The sequence below is a fragment of the Oreochromis aureus genome, linkage group 3, assembly GCF_013358895.1.
Source record: "Oreochromis aureus strain Israel breed Guangdong linkage group 3, ZZ_aureus, whole genome shotgun sequence".
Lineage (NCBI taxonomy): Eukaryota > Metazoa > Chordata > Actinopteri > Cichliformes > Cichlidae > Oreochromis > Oreochromis aureus.
This window is the reverse complement of record NC_052944.1, coordinates 123,246,341-123,261,471: the sequence shown is the minus strand read 5'-3', so window position 1 is coordinate 123,261,471 and position 15,131 is coordinate 123,246,341. Positions and strand designations below refer to the sequence as shown.

The 15,131-nt window shown below is 42.8% G+C and overlaps 1 protein-coding gene, 1 long non-coding RNA gene and 1 pseudogene across 5 annotated transcripts in view; all 3 read right to left on the bottom strand.

Moving 5' to 3' along the window:
• LOC120438017 (protein NLRC3-like) overlaps positions 1–4,306 on the bottom strand; it is a 28,620-nt gene extending 24,314 nt beyond the window's left edge. For 2 of the 3 annotated variants that reach the window (XM_039608491.1, XM_039608493.1), the window contains exons 1-2: positions 4,253–4,306; positions 2,006–2,179 (exon numbers count right to left, since the gene is read on the bottom strand). The gene's annotated coding sequence lies outside the window, so the exon portion shown is untranslated. Of the gene's footprint in view, positions 1–943; positions 998–2,005; positions 2,180–4,252 lie in introns of those variants that run through there. The other variant, XM_039608492.1, reaches the window with a different exon arrangement.
• On the bottom strand, positions 4,249–7,378 carry LOC120438018 (annotated as a pseudogene).
• Positions 7,379–7,710: 332 nt separating this feature from the next.
• LOC120438019 lies at positions 7,711–13,148 on the bottom strand. Of its 2 annotated transcripts, XR_005611591.1 has the most exons (5): positions 13,000–13,113; positions 10,941–11,019; positions 9,457–9,593; positions 8,506–8,607; positions 7,711–7,769 (listed from the first exon to the last, which is right to left on the bottom strand). It is a non-coding gene; the product is annotated as an uncharacterized LOC120438019 (long non-coding RNA). The 2 variants fall into 2 exon arrangements; XR_005611592.1 differs by lacking the exon at positions 10,941–11,019 and having other exon boundaries at positions 13,000–13,148.
• Positions 13,149–15,131: the final 1,983 nt, after the last annotated feature.

Below are 15,131 nucleotides of genomic sequence, written 5' to 3'. Positions count from 1 at the left end.
TCACTATCAACAGTACCATCAGAACCCACATTATTGTCTGGATCAATTGGGAATCAGTGGCACCGTGAGCAGAACAACTGAGAGGAGCAGGCCTCTTGTTGGTTATATTGACTGCTATGGAACAAATGGCCTGCTCATCGGTGTGTCACACAAAACATGCAACAGAAAACATTAATGGAACAATACTTTTGTTTTCCCAATTAAACAAAATATGCGACTGTAAAAATCTCCAAAAGTTGATTCTGTTCATCTGGACGTAGCGTTTTCAGTGGGAGAAACGTTTTGTTACTCATCCAAGTGACTTCTTCAGTCTCGGCTGACCGCAGGTTTCCCCAACCTTATAAACCGTACATTTGCGCAATAACTAAAACTAAAAAAAAAACTAGATTAACAATGGGCTGGGAGGTCAGTTCCTTCATCATAATTATGCAAAATCTCATGACCATTGATCAAAAACCACTGATCAAAGCCAACTGATCAAAGACCATTGATCAATGGTCATGAGCACCATTCACAGAGAGTTGGAGAATGACTGCAATCACAGCATTGTAAGATGGCGAAAGATGTACCCTTAGGTAGGGATGGGTATTGATAAGATTTTAACGATTCCGATTCCATTTTCAATTCTGTTTAACGATTCGATTCTTTATCGATTCTCTTATCGATTCTTTTGAAAAAGGAGAACACTCAGGTCGATTAGCTTTGTTTTTATCTTCTCTTTGAACAAGATAGAAATTTAGGAGTAACATGGCCTTACAAACCCAACAGTGCGATCTCAAGAGAACCAGCCTTCATTGGGGTGTCACAGGGTCCCCAGAAAAAAAAATGTAAATGTAAAATAATAAAATAAATATTCTTCTGTACTATAACATAAATTATTCTGTAGCAATTACACACGAATATCCAGTAATGTCCCTGCCTACAATTAAACACCTTCACTTACCGAAAATCGGGGGCATCTGCTGTGACAAATGGGTACAAGGCTTTGACCACAAACTTAGTCACTGCTCGGTGACATTCATCCTGGCCTGAAAGGAGATGCTACCGGTAGACTGCAGCGAGAACTGCCAGCAGCTGAGCCAGCCAGACTCTGTCTGTCTCTCTCATCATGGTCACCTAAATGCACAGTAATGGCAGGTTTTGTAATAAGGCAGATCGCGCTAACATAATATGCACTGTTAGTTGATTATTTACCTGCCGCATTAACGGGAGAGGACGTGCAAACATTAGCGCTGCTGCTGAGTTCAGATTCACGAGTCCGGAGCAGAATTAAAAACACGACATTCATTTAAGGTCATCGCGTGTTTTGTGAGCAAATGCTTTTGCATATTCGTAGTGTTTCCTCCCTTAAGTGAAATATCTACTTTGCAAGTATTGCAAGTTGCCCTGTTGTCATCCGTTCTCGTAAAGTATAAACAAACTTTTGAGCGTTTGAGCCGCCATGTTTCCTGCCAGGTAAATGACGCTCCGCAACGTGGTGACGTCATTCGGGGCGACTGGAATGGATAAGGGAATCGTTTGCAAAAATGGCAAACGATTCCAAGGAACTGAAACAGTGGGAACCGGTCTCAACAAGAACCGGTTTTCGACACCCATCCCTACCCTTAGGCCCCCTCCTCGATTCAGAGATGGTCTTTCCCTTTTCACGTAAATGGCCTCCTCAACAGCGTACACTATGTTACCCTGTTTGTGTCGGGGGACTCGGTCCTTGGGGTGAGCCAATTTTTGGTGCAGCGTGTTTTGGGGTTTAAAAGCGACAGAAACACGGTGTTTAGAAAAAAGTACGTCTCAAATGTTCAGATACTTCTGACACATAAGGGATCACTACAGGTTTCCATTTAGGCAGCGGTTAGGCAGACTGTAAAAAATCTTCAGACAGTAATGAAGAATCTTCCAACCCATCCAAAGATAAGTAAAAGGTAACTTGCCAAATCTAAAAAGCAAGTCTATAGAATAATATCATTCAGACTTAAATGATCAGCAATGGGAACGTTTGGATCCTGACCTGAGAGTTTCCAGTGTACAATGTGGAATCTGCAGTGCAGCAGACAGAAACTTCACTCCTGAATCCTGCAGGTTATTGTTACTCGGGTCCAGATCTTTCAGACAAGAGGACTGGGAGTTGAGAACTGAGGACAGAGCATCACAGCTTCTCTTTGAGAGTTTACAGCGACTCAGTCTGACAACACAAACAAACAAATTAATTAAATCACTCAAATGAAATCTTTTTTTAAAAGCCACCATGCAGTACAGTTAACTAAATAGATTTTATGTGGTACACAGCGCTCAAAAATCTGTCAAAAAATGTAGTACAACTTTAGTAAGCTACGAAGCTGCCCCACTTGATGGATTGTCGGAGCATTATGGCTGCCCTATTCAGGAGCCTCACGGAAAAATCTGGGTCCAGAACTCTGTCCCCTTAGCGTCCCAAACAGTGTTGCAAACTTAGTGACTTTGTTGCTATATTTAGATATTTAGCAATTTTTCAGACCCCCTCAGCGACTTTTTTTTTCTTCCTAAAAAGGGACTAGCGACAAATCTGGTGAATTTTTTTGGTGTTATTGTAGACAGCTTTTTGACATTAAGGCACGTATCGCTGTTACTCTCAACAAGCAGCAGGTGCTGCTGTGGGCACCACGCCCTTCACAAACCACTCACAGGCAGCAGGTAGTCCTCATGCAGCAGTTGCCCCTAGCTAATGTCAGAGCAGGAGATATTCCCCCCTATACATGCACACTGCAAATGATTCGCGCATGTGCAAAGCCACTGCTCCCTGACATAAAAAAACCAAAACAATCATTGCTAAAATAAATGTAGCAACTTCTAGCAACTTTTAAGACAGTCAATGACGAGTTTCCTTACTGAGGAGTTGGCAACACTGGTCCTAAAGTCAAACGAACGCTGCACTATTACTGAGTTAAAAACTGTCTACATTTTTTCTTCTTTAATAAAATGATCAGTGTTGCTGTTTTACCAGGTGTAATAATTAAGTTTACCTTCCTGCTAACAAGTTAGAAGTTAGCAGGAAGTTAGCTTGCTAGTTTCAACCTAAACATGATATACCATGTTCTGACTGAGAGATTTCTGAAATCGATAAAATGAACAGCATTGCTATCACTTCCAACATACATGAAGACCAAAAACTAAACAGCAGTGATGGTTGTACTGTTCCTTAAGTTGGACTAGCTGGTGTCACGGCCTGGGAATCGGCGAGACGCTGATCGGCCTTTTCTTCCTTTTTCTCTCTCTCGCGCTCTCTCTCTCTCTCCTCCCTGTCGCCGGGGCTCATTGTGGGTTCACGCCCTAGGCCCACGCCCACAGAAAAGAACACACCTGATGCCAATCAAGGTGAATGGAATTTAAGCCAGGAGGTGACTGCTGGTCTTCGCTGGATCATTGTCTACCACGCCTCAGTGAGAGTCAAGCTACAGCTCAAGATAAGTCATGTATCTTTTGTGAATACTGTACTCATTCCCGTTTCCTCGCCTACAGACCCCCTGGATTACCTTTCCCATGTGAATCTGTGTGTCAAGTGTGAAGAAAGGAACTGCAGCTGTGTATGTGGAGAATTGGAGAGGGAGTGATTCCCCCCTTGGATTTCCCCAGAGCCCCATCCCTCACATTGTTGTATATAGCACTGCCCTGCACTCCCTGTATATACACCTGGTGAACTCTGTAAATAAATCCCTGTGTTGGGGTAATTGGAGTAAAAGACTCTAAATTAATATTAATGGTACTAAAAGTAGCTGTAGATAATATTACATCTGTGGGATGATTATTGGTAATTTTTTCTCTAATGATTAAAATTTTATTTGTGAAGAAGTTCATGAAGTCATTACTAGTTAACGTTAAAGGGATTGTTGGCTCAGTAGAGCTCTGACTGTTTGTCAGCCTGGCTACAGTGCTGAAGAGAAACCTGGGGTTGTTCTTATTTTCTTCAATCAGTGACGAATAGTAAGATGTTCTGGCTTTGCGGAGGGCTTTCTTATAAAGCAACAAACTATTTCTCCAGGCTAAATGATGATCCTCTAAATTTGTGACACTGATAACACAACAGCAGAAGTGATAATCATAGTTTATGGTGGATTCAGCATCTCAAGTACAGCGAGTTCTTAAGCCATCAAAGAGGTTACAGTTGTATTGAAATTCGAAACTTTAGGATACAAATTCATACAAAGACAGAAAGCCTGGCGAAATAAATCACTGACACAGTTGGATGTTAAAGTAAAGACATGAGTACAAATGTACTCACAGAGCTTTGTTGGAGGCTTTGACCACTGGCAGCAGCCTCTGAAGAGCCTCCTCTGAAGCAGAGTATTTCTGCAGGTCAAACTCATCCAGATCTTTTTCTGATGACAGTAAGATGAAGACCAGAGCTGACCACTGAGCAGGAGACAGTTTATCTGTGGAGAGACTTCCTGATCTCAGGGACTGTTGGATCTCCTCCACTAGAGAACGATCATTCAGTTCATTCAGACAGTGGAACAGATTGATGCTTTTCTCTGCAGACAGATTCTCACTAAGCTTTTCCTTGATGTACTGGACTGTTTCCTGATTGGTCTGTGAGCTACTTCCTGTCTGTGTCAGCAGACCTCGTAGGAGAGTCTGATTGGTCTGCAGTGAAAGACCCAGGAGGAAGCGGAGGAACAAGTCCAGGTGTCCATTTGGACTCTGTAAGGCCTTCTTCACAGCACTCTGGTGGAGGGATTTTAAACAGTTTTTCTTTTTAATGAATTTAGGCCATGTGGAGTTTGTTTGTTGTTCTTCCAGCAGATTTTTTCCAGAGTTGATGAAGGTCAGATGGACATGAAGAGCAGCCAGAAACTCCTGAACACTCAGATGGATGAAGCAGAACACCTTGTCCTGGTACAGTCCTCTCTCCTCTTTAAAGATCTGTGTGAACACTCCTGAGTACACTGAGGCTGCTCTGATATCGATGCCACACTCTGTCAGGTCTGATTCATAGAAGATCAGGTTTCCTTTCTGCAGCTGATCAAAAGCCAGTTTTCCCAGAGACTCAATCATCTTCCTGCTCTCTGGACTCCAGTGTGGATCTGTCTCAGCTCCTCCATCATACTTGACCTTCTTCACTTTGGCCTGAACCACCAGGAAGTGGATGTACATCTCAGTCAGGGTCTTGGGCAGCTGTCCTCCTCTCTGGTTTCCAGCACATCCTCCAGAACTGTAGCAGTGATCCAGCAGAAGACTGGGATGTGGCACATGATGTGGAGGCTTCGTGATGTCTTGATGTGGGAGATGATCCTGCTGGCCTGCTCCTCATCTCTGAATCTCTTCCTGAAGTACTCCTCCTTCTGTGGGTCAGTGAACCCTCTGACCTCTGTCACCATGCCAACACAGTCAGGAGGGATCTGATTGGCTGCTGCAGGTCGTGTGGTTATCCAGAGGTGAGCAGAGGGAAGCAGTTTCCCCTGATGAGGTTTATCAGCAGCTCATCCACTGAGGTGGACTTTCTAGGGTCAGTTAGGATTGTAGTTTTGTGGAAGTCCAGAGGAAGTCGACACTCATCCAGACCATCAAAGATGAACACAACCTGGAGTCTTCAAAGCTGCAGATTCCTGCTTCTTTGGTTTCAGTAAAGAAGTGATGAACAAGTCCCACCAAGCTGAACTTTTCCTCTTTCAGCACATTCAGCTCTCTGAAAGTGAATGGAAATATGAACTGGATGTCCTGGTTGGCTTTGTCTTCAGCCCAGTCCAGGGTGTATTTCTGTGTTAAGACTGTTTTCCCAATGCCAGCCACTCCCTTTGTCAGCACTGTTCTGATTGGTTCATCTCTTCCAGGTGAGGCTTTAAAGATGTCTTCTTGTCTGATTGTTGTTTCTGGTCTGTCTGGTTTCCTGGATGCTGTTTCAATCTGTCTGACCTCATGTTCATCATTGACCTCTGCAGTCCCTCCCTCTGTGATGTAGAGCTCTGTGTAGATCTGATTCAGAAGGGTTGGGTTTCCTGCTTTAGCGATCCCCTCAAACACACACTGGAACTTCTTCTTCAGGGTGGATTTAAGGTTACGATGACAAACTGCAGCTGGAAGTTCTGAATGAGAAGAAAGATAAGCACTCAATTCCAAAAAAATCTAATCTTTAAAACATGTTGCACCATCTTCCATCTCTGGAAAATGTTCATTTATCCAGCAGCTTAAATCTTTAGATAAATCCTCTTACTGCTCTGCAGACGGTCAGCCAGCTCCTCCTGCTTCATTCTCCTCAGGAAGTCCACTGTGATCTTTACAAATGCCTCTCTGCTGCTGCTCCTCTGACTCTCTAAGCCTTCTGGGTAATCTGGACTCAGAACCTTCTGGATCTTCTTCAGCTCGTTCTTCACAAAAGTGATGATGTTGTCCTCCAGCAGCTGGAACAGAATATTTATGAATGAGCCAATCAGACTGAAATCATGGAGCCAAACATCAGATCCATGTTGGACACACTGACACTGGTCTACAAAGAGCAGCATGGAGATGACTGTGGACAGAATAGATGTAAAGTAGTTGTTGTACATGTACAGACCATAAATATGGAGTCCAGCTGTGTTTGATGCTGCTGGGCAGACTGACCACTGGGAACCTCTGAGCTCTGCTGGTCCACTCTGTGGAGGAACCATGAAGAATTAGATCAACACAGGATTAAGATCCAGTAGTTTCTGCTCAAATAACTTCATCTGAATCAAGTTTGTCAAGTTTTAAACTCTCAGATTGTGAACATATCAGTAATTTTCAGTCTGTTTTTCTGGACGTCCTTTCAGTGGTGATGTCAGGGATGATTTTGAAGAAGCTCATTAAACTGAACCATCAGCAGATCACTGCTCCAAAACCAGAACATGATCTGAGGTCTCCCTCCACCACCAGAACACCAGCTTTACTAACGTGGTAGATCAGTGTAGTACAGATCAATAACTGATGAGTCATTTTATCAAAGTCACTGAGTGCTTCACATCTGACCCTCTGATGTTTCTGTAGACATTTTGCATATTTAATGAATGTCTGACAGTTTTACATTCATTCTATGAATACAGTGGAAATGTTGTGTTATAGTCTCCATGTTTTTTCCAGCATCATAAATTCTTAAGTTCAGAAAATTAGATTATTTTTCACAGCTGAAAAACAACAACATTTATTCTCTATTGAAATCTGCATCGTCCACTCCAAAGGTCACAATCTGAAGGTAACATCTGGTTTTGTTCCCTGTGATTCAATCTGAGCATCAGTATGGTGGGATTTATCCACTACATCCACACCACTGTGGTTCAGTGTTGTCCTGATGGAGTAACAGCAGCCAGTATGATCCAGGCTTTAGCTGCTGGGTCTCTGTGTGACCTCTCAGACTGTTTAACACATCAGACACAAAGAGAATCAGAGCAGCTCTTTAAAGACAAACATGAACCCACTCAGGTCACACTTTCCCCACAGATATGAGCATCACTGTCCTCAAACAGCAAATGACCAAGTCTAACATTTGGATCTTTTCTCTTTCATTGTTTTCTTTTTAATGAATTCAATTCAATTTAATTCACTTTTATTTATATAGCGCCAAATCACAACAAAAGTCGCCTCAAGGCGCTTTATATTGTACAGTAGATACAGAGACAAAAAACCAACAATCATATGACCCCCTATGAGCAGCACTTTGGCGACAGTGGGAAGGAAAAACTCCCTTTTAACAGGAAGAAACCTCCGGCAGAACCAGGCTCAGGGAGGGGCGGGGCCATCTGCTGCGACCGGTTGGGGTGAGAGAAGGAAAACAGGATAAAGACATGCTGTGGAAGAGAGACAGAGATTAATAACAGATATGATTCGATGCAGAGAGGTCTATTAACACATAGTGAGTGGCTGGAAAGGAAAAACTCAATGCATCATGGGAATCCCGGCAGCCTCGTCTATTGCAGCATAACTAAGGGAGGATTCAGGGTCACCTGGTCCAGCCCTAACTATATGCTTTAGCAAAAGGAAAGTTTTAAGCCTAATCTTGAAAGTAGAGATAGTGGCTGTCTCCTGAATCCAAACTGGAAGCTGGTTCCACAGACGAGGGGCCTGAAAACTGAAGGCTCTGCCTCCCATTCTACTTTTAAATACTCTAGGAACAACAAGTAGGCCTGCAGAGCGAGAGCGAAGTGCTCTAATAGGGTGATATGGTACTACAAGGTCATTAAGATAAGATGGGGCCTGATTATTTAAGACCTTGTATGTGAGGAGCAGGATTTTGAATTCAATTCTGGATTTAACAGGAAGCCAATGAAGGGAAGCCAAAACAGGAGAAATATGCTCTCTCTTTCTAGTCCCTGTCAGGACTCTTGCTGCAGCATTTTGGATTAGCTGAAGACTTTTCAGCGAGTTTTTAGGACATCCTGATAATAATGAGTTACAGTAGTCCAGCCTGGAAGTCATGAAGGCATGAACTAGTTTTTCAGCATCTTTGTAACAATCTGAGGATGTTTCAGGTCAGATTTATCCAGGAAACACAAACATGTAAAGGAGTCATCACAGCTCTCTGACCTCGTTGGTCCAGGTTCACCACTGAACTCTGGAGGATGACCTTTGGACTAGTCACTCCTCACAGACGGACAGCTGTATCCTGCAGACTGTGACCTCTGACCTCTGCAGACACAAACATGATTGAAGCAGCTGTGATCACACAGACTGCAGATAATGCAGCTGTTTCCTGTCAGTAACATCCTCTTAGATTAGAGTTCAGCTTTTTACAGGAAAACTGGACAAAACTGATTTTTGTTACAAACTCATTTTCATTTCCTCTCAGCTCACAAACACAAATCACAAATCAACCAGAATCAACACTGATGATAATCTCCAAAAGTTGATTCTGTTCATCTGGACGTAGCGTTTTGTGGGAGAAACAAAACAATTGTGTCTCAACTGTTCCGATACTCCTGACACATATGGGATAACCACATTTACTCAGGGCCTTCTTGATGTTCTTCTGCCTCCCTGGCCGCTGTGCCAGTGGGGATGGTGTTCGCTCTGTGTTGTAGCGTCCTGATGACACCCAGTTTGTGCTCCAGTGGATGATGAGAGTCAAACCTTAGATACTGATCTCTATGTGTAGGTTTACGGTACACGTCAGCTTTTAGATGTCCCCCATTACTGATGGAAATCTCACAGTCTAAGAAGGCTAACCTACCACTTTTCATATCCTCCCTGGTGAATTTGATGTAAGGAACTGACCTCACAGCCCATTGTTCCTTCAGTGGGCTGGTTTCAGTCATTATGCAAATGTACTGTTTATAAGATTGAAACCTGCAGTCAGCTGAGACTGAAGAAGTCACTTGGATGAGTGACGAAACGTTTCTCCCACAAAACGCTACGTCCAGATGAACAGAATCAACTTTTTGGAGATTTACTTTCCTGGATGATTGAGAATGCATCAAGACTGATTATAATGTCAGTGCAGAATTATTTCTGTTAACTCAGTGAGTTCAGCTCTCTGACCTCGTTGATCCAGGTTCACCACTGAAGCCTGGAGGTGGATCTTTGGACCGGTCACTCGTCATAGACGAACAGCTGGACCCTGCAGACTCTGCTCTGTCCTCCTCTTCCTCCATCATCATCTTCTTGTGGACTTCAGTCTGAGAGGTAAACCACAAACACTCAGTGAGTTCACATGAGTATAACAAAACACAAAAAGCAGAAAACTGACAGAACATTAGGAACAGCTCTGAGTGTGATACAGTCAGCTCACTGCAAACTCCGACCTCAGGATGAATTAAAGCTCTTTTATGGGCTCTCATACACTTTAGGATCACATGATGTTCACACATGATATCTGTGACTGTCCTAGTTTAACATGTAACCTTTATGTTGATTCAGATCTCAGCTCCACATCAGCTCTGCTGAATAATCTAAAGTTTCTCTGACATCAGGAATCAGATGCTTCCATGAACACACCTCCATGTTTCTGTTTCTCTGACACACTGAATTCAAACAGGAAACAAGGATGAACTTGGAGCTCCTGCAGGCTCTGACTTTATTCCTGGAGACGCATGAATCGCACGGTTAATCCACATTTGGACTGTTTTATCTCCTCAGTTTGAATTGAAGATGTTTAATCCTGAGTGAAACTAACACATCAGCTGACAGCTGTAATCAGCACCAATCAGCTGTCAGAGAGACTCATTCACATGCAGCTCAAACTCTTCTCTGCTGAATTGGAGAACTTCGTTTCTGTGACTGTGTGAAACTCTGATCCACAGACCTGATCATCGTTTCCATGCTGTCCTGACTCAGACCATTTTCTTGTTGCTTAGTTTTAGACATTTGTGGACACAGGAATGTTTTTGAAAGATAAAATTATCAGCAACTTAAACTGAGTCTTGTCTCCAAAGTTAAAGACACATCACTGTGTAACCAGTTTCTGCTTCCCCTGCTGTAACAGGCCGGCTCAAATAAACTCTCCACTCTGTGGACTGGTGTCAGGCACGTGCCCACTAAGCTTATTACCACTTATTACCCTCTGTGTCCTTCAGCTGATCAAACAAGTTTTATGTGTCTCTACTTAACTATATGATGTGTGAAACAACACAGCTCACCTCTCGTACGGCTTCAGCAGGCTGGCAGTGATTACTGCCAGCCACACCTAATCGGCCTCACCAAGAGGGGGTGCTGTTTCCCCACTGCACTGACATTTGTGGCAAGTAGAATAATACCATATAAACACTGTTACAACTGCACACGTTTAAATTTTGGTTTATAACAGCACATGCAGTCATCAAACTTTTGAGGAAACTTTCTCTGTATAAAAATCACACAAAATGCTGTCAAAGGTTTATTTTAATTCTTTAAAAAAAAAAAAAGCTAGATTTTTCTGATCTGACCAATCAGATCACTGCATTTGGCAACCAGTGCACTCATAGCTCAAATCAAACACCTGTATTAAATATACAACAACATGGAAATAGTAAAAAATGCTGTTTTACCTCAGACACAGCTGGAGCTACTCCGGCTAACTCAGGGGTCTGAAAGGATTCCTCTGCCTCCTCAGATGTGATCCCAACTCTGCTAACAAGAATTCAAACTAAAGTAAACTCAACTCAACTCAACTCCTCACTGACATCCTGAAACAAGAGCCAAAGCTTTAACTCCTGGATCTAACCCTGATATTCTCCCTGCTGCTGCTCTGAGAACCAGAATCTCTCTTTCTTTCTTTTCTGCTTCAGGAACATGAGGAGCAGCTCATCATCACATCATTTTAGTTTGTTCCACAGTCCAATTTCTGAGGAGGACTTTTCCAGAAAAACGTGTTTCTGTGTTTGTAGGTTACATGACCAGTTCAGATCTGTAAAATTCTGAATTTCATGTCTTTTTCATGCAACGTGCTGAGTGTGTAACTTTAACTTTTGATACGAGGCTACCGAACAAACATCTGGGACAGAGCCTCAAACACCGAGACTAACGGAAAACTTGTTTTCTCTTTTCAAATCATAGCGACAGCAAAAAACTGAGGCAGACTAACTGTGTTTTGATTCAAGCTGAGTACAATCAAAAATTAAAGTTTGTGTTCCCATCTACTGATATTTAATTATTATATTAATGTAGCACGAGGTTCAGTGAGCTTTGAACAAAAACAGGTGGTAGAAACGAGTTTCATTTACTTTCTTTCTTACTCCGCTCCATAGTTCACTGTAACAGACTCACAGCTGGACTAACGAGGCCGACCGCACCCTGAGTGAGGCTGCTGTACATTAAACAGATGTTTCTGCCACAAACAGAAATATGCTGTGAATATTTGGTTTGTAAGGACGTTTCTTTATCTGTCGCTCTGCAGCACAATTCACAATATGACAAAAACATAATGTCACATGTACAGACCCGATATCTGATTTAAAAACATGTGTGAGATTTACATTTACAGTTTATGCAACACTAATGAGCAGTCTTTACCTTTAAATGTAAGCTCTCTTATTCCTGTCCATCCTGATCTTTCTTCAGCTCTCTTTCTTTTTTGTCTGTTAGTTTGTCAGTTGATGTTTTTGAGCTGATAAAAAAGCTGCATTTGAAATTACCTGGCAAAATAAATCACTGTCCCACTTTTAACCTGCGACTTTGGCATACGTCGTCTGTTTTTATGCGACATCTCCTGGTGATACATGAAGGAACAGAAGCCTTTCATGTGTTTCTATTGAGGCTTAGATGTTTGACGGCTCGTAGTGATGTGAAATAAGAACGCCCCAAAAATGTGTTAAACAGAAAGTACCTGTTATGGTCCTCTGACCCAGTGTTTATGTGTTCTCTGGGTTCATTAATATTCTTTGATTTATGATACCAGTGGTAGTTTTTGATACAGGTGACATGGGCCGCTGCTCAGGGCGGCATCGTGGTGGGGGCGGAGTCATGGGCATTGGCAAAAAAAAGGTGGCTCGCACCCATATAAAAAATAAAGGCTTAAATATCTTGCTTTACATGGAATGAGTCAATATCATATATTAATATGAGGAGACAAATCAACAATAAGGCTCTTCCAATTACTGGCTAATTAATATTATGCTGAACACAGTCCAAAAATTTCAATAAGCCACATAAGTGTCTGCTGTTTACTATCACAGCCAAGCGGCTCACAAAGCTAAACAGCAGTTTTCCTACTAATGAATGTTGTGTTTCTGATGTGACTTCATCCCAGACACACAATGACAAACAGCTTTAATTTAACTTTACATTTATTTCTTTCAGGAGTCCAGATTCCTACACAAACACTCAGAGCCTGAAATACAAAAACAAAGCGACAGCAGAGCGAGCAGAGAAAGAAACGACAGAGCAAATATTCACAGCATATTGCTTTTTTTTAGGCAGAAACATGTTTCCACGTCACGTACAGCGGCCTCACTCAGAGCTCAGGGCGCGGTCAGCCTCTTGGTCCAGCTGTGAGTCCGTTACCGTGAATCAGAATAACTATCAGAACTATGGAGCGGCTGAATTGTGCTGAACTAAGCTGCACACAGCTGATGTTAGCCAGGAAACATTACACACTGCTAACGTTACCTTAACACGGAGCTTCACACGGAGACGATCAGCGTCAAAGTTCAGGAGAGAAAAACTTCGGGAAGAGAAAAAACAGGGAGGGGCTTGTGGGACAGAGGGTCCACAATCCCACAGCCACAAACATTCTGACCAATCACAGCACTCCGTTTCACTCCGCTTTTGTCACGCCCCCTCCGCAGGAGTAAAAGGTAATTGGTCTGTATAGGGCTTTGGAGGTGACGTCACGCCGCGGAGCGCGGCACCATTTTCGGGGTCTACGAATCAAAAGAGACACAGGCCGTTTATCAATGCCCAAGTACGCGAGTACGTACTCGCGTTCTCGGTGAGTACGTACTCGCCGAGAAGGCACGGGAGTACGTACTCGCCGAGAAGGCACGGGAGTACGTACCCGCCGAGAACGCGAGCACGGACTCGTGGGCCGTCTCTCAATTCTCAAGTACGCGAGCACGGACTCGTGATTTGTACCAGCGTACGTGATGATGTCACAGGTCCGGGTTTTACTGCCGTCCCTCCTAATTTAACTGTGAGTAACATGTTATGAAGCTTAACTGTAATCACAGCCAAACCGGTTTACTCAGGAACAAATAAAACACTGAAATAAACCAAACATTAACATTTAGAAGTGATCTAAGTGACTTATATATCATTTTTAACCTCAGTAGTGAAACCTCTATTAATAAAAATAGTGTACATGTACATACGTGTACATACCTTAATAAAAACAAGCAGGTGAGATGTTAGAACGCTTTTATTTCTATTCTAGTGGACACTCAATACTATAGACAGCTGCTGGGGTTTCTTTAACCTGAGTAGTGAGAAGACCGCGAGCGTGCGGGGAGGGGAGGGGGGGGGACGATGTGCCGGGAGTCCGCTGTTGAGTTTTGGACGAAATGCATTCTGGGATATATAGCTGTCCCAAGTCTACACCGATGCATGCTCGATAAAATGGGCGGATCGAGAACACATCCGGGACTTTTTCGCGTTCTCGGCGTGATGCGTACTTCGAATTGGAACAGTACTTGGTCTCCGACTGATGACGTATCACGAGTACACGAGAACGCAAGTACGCACAAGTACGCATATTGATAAACGCCCACAGTGTTGGAACGACGACAACAAGAATCATGCTTAAAAGCAGGTCCAAAGAAAACGGACGGTATAGAGACCGATTGCGTCCAGAGGCGAAGCAGCGGTACTTGCAGAAAATTGCGTGCATTGGAAATGTGGACCCGTGTGAAACACGGCCGTGGAGTAGAAACCCTGAAGAGCAACCGCTATAGCCTGACATATTTTCATACCTTGTCTGTGGAGTCAGCGCGTACAAGTCGTCATTCAAACAAAGGTAAGTCAGCTCAAGTACTGCGTGTGAAATGCGTTTGATTTCCCTGCAAACATTCAGATTAGTGCTGCATAAATTCATTCATGAGGGGGAAATTACAGTGAGAACATGTGGAGGCTGTCAGGTGGATAACATAGTGAGTTCAGTGCACTGATGAGACATTATCCTGAAGGATTTAGTTATTCTTTATGGTTAAAGAAATTGCACTGATTTATTCATATTTATTATAAATTTAAATATACATCTTGCTTCTGTGTTTGTGTCCTGTGTCACTAAAAATACATTTTATTTTAATTTTATACATTGATTACTGACCTGCAGAATCTCCTTATCATATTAAGTGATTCATAATTGTCACTTTATGCTTTCTCCATCTCTAAAGTGATTACATCCTTGCATTACATACTTTAGGTTCATTTTCTGCAGGCAGGTTTCTGACAGAGAACAGGCAGATTTACCCTATAAAATGCAGCGTTTTATAGATGGACACATAAAGAAATGAAAAATGACATATGTGCTAACTTTCTAAACACTTTGTTACATTTATGATAAAGTAGATAAAACACATTTATGTCGGCCTTGGCTCATAGTTCTTGTCTTTAATTGAACTTTGTCTGTGTGTGTTTCAGGTGCTGCACTCTCAAAGACTGAATGAACCAGCATTGCAGCCATGGGTCACTGTGAGCATCACAGGGAAGGTTGAAGCCGCCCACTGCACCTGTATGGCCGGAGTCGTGGAGATCTGCAGCCATGTCGCTGCTCTTCTGTTTAATCTAGAAGCAACAGTGTTGAT